Source organism: Rhagoletis pomonella, unplaced genomic scaffold, assembly GCF_013731165.1.
Source record: "Rhagoletis pomonella isolate Grant_MI unplaced genomic scaffold, Rhpom_1.0 Rhpom_scaffold_25453, whole genome shotgun sequence".
Classification (NCBI taxonomy): domain Eukaryota; kingdom Metazoa; phylum Arthropoda; class Insecta; order Diptera; family Tephritidae; genus Rhagoletis; species Rhagoletis pomonella.
Genome location: NW_023483926.1, coordinates 1 through 1,592, shown reverse-complemented (window position 1 = coordinate 1,592; position 1,592 = coordinate 1). Strand labels below are relative to the sequence as shown.

The window sequence follows — 1,592 nt, the reverse complement described above, 5'->3', positions numbered from 1 at the left end:
ATGGTTTACAAACATTTTTAATTACTTATTATAATAAATTTAGGAAAAAGATGCAATTTTTTAAATTTTAGCTGCCTGTCAATCCATAAGGGATCAATGTTTACCACGCACCAACGAAACAAGCATGCGTTTTTTCGTACCAGGAGAAAGCATCGAAAGCCTATAACTTGTGAATGCATAAGAGCCCTGCAGTAAAATTTAGAGACAGTCTGGCAAAGCGCTAGTTCCGAACTACATATCTCAGAAATATCTCTGAACTAATTCAAAAGGAATGCAGAGCGGGACAGTTGAAACTTGCGGTATAAATTTGCAAATGCTCACTACTCGTACAATACGAAATTACCCCAGCGAGAAGACCTCCGACTCAACTATCGTTAGTTGCGAGTTCAAATCGGGGTGGAGGCAGTTGTGAGTTTTCAAATTTAATGAATTCAAATTATTGCATGCAGCTTACAATATTTTTTTTTTTAATAAAATATGTAACAAAAATGGAATCTGTACAAGATAAGAAAAATCGAAAAAAAATATCCAAAAATCGAATCTCAAATACGTTTGCTTATAAAAGAAAAACTGTCCAAAACGGGACCGGTTAAAAACTGGTTGCAAAGTAATGCATTGGGCGACAATTGCCACCGCCAATGACATCGCCGTGTAAAACTGGACAGTTGAAAGCATTGCTTGGGTATTGAGCTAGAACTAGTAATGTCGGCTAAGGGTCTACACCATTTCCAGTTGTAAATGAGAAAGCGTCAAATGAAATTGCGAAAGCGTCATTTGGAAATGAGAATAGTCAATTGTAAATGCGATATCGTCATTTGAAATTGAGAATAGTCAATTGTAAATGAGAAAAGGTCAATAGTAAATGAGAAAGCGTCATTTGTAATTTAGAGTAGTCAATTGTAAATGAGAAAGCGTCAAATGAAAATGCGAAATCGTCTTTTGGAATTGAGAATAGTCAATTGTAAATGAGAAAGGGTCATTTGGAAATGAGAAACTCGTTTTTATTCAGAAATTATTTAGATGTTATTAAAAATGCAAGTTTATTATGTCCCAACTTGCATATCTTGTAAAGATAAAGCATTTTCATGGAAAGATGTTGCGTGCTGAAATTCTCTCGCGCAGTCTCCTCCACCAACTTCTCCAAATATTGCAGCCGTTGTTCAACAAGGTTTGGCCCATTTATGACTGGGTTTGAGATGTGCCCCTTTACATGCATTTTGATTTTTCCCCAGATTATTTCAATGGGGTTTAGCATGGGGGAATATGGCGCTAAACGCGGCACTTTATTAATGAAATATCCAAGTAATTTATATATATGCATATTTTTAACATACTTGATTTATATACTTTTTAATCGTAAAGTAGTTCTTCCGCCAGTGTAAAACAACTGAGACTCCCGGCGAAAAGAAAACCGAAGAGTGTTCTCTATCGAGCTACATACATTGATCCAAGACATACCGTAATCGTTTAAACAGATTCAAGAAGGTCATGATGAACTACACCATTTCCAGTTGTAAATGCGAAAGCGTCGTTTGGAAATCAGATTAGTCAATTGTAAATGAGAAAGCGTCAAATGAAAATGCGAAAGCGTC

The 1,592-nt window shown here is 35.8% G+C and overlaps 1 long non-coding RNA gene across 1 annotated transcript; it reads right to left on the bottom strand.

The window, feature by feature from the left end:
- Positions 1 to 976: 976 nt before the first annotated feature.
- On the bottom strand, positions 977 to 1,395 carry LOC118732705. The gene is made up of 2 exons (XR_004992179.1): positions 1,335 to 1,395; positions 977 to 1,269 (listed from the first exon to the last, which is right to left on the bottom strand). It is a non-coding gene; the product is annotated as an uncharacterized LOC118732705 (long non-coding RNA).
- Between the last annotated feature and the right edge of the window lie 197 nt (positions 1,396 to 1,592).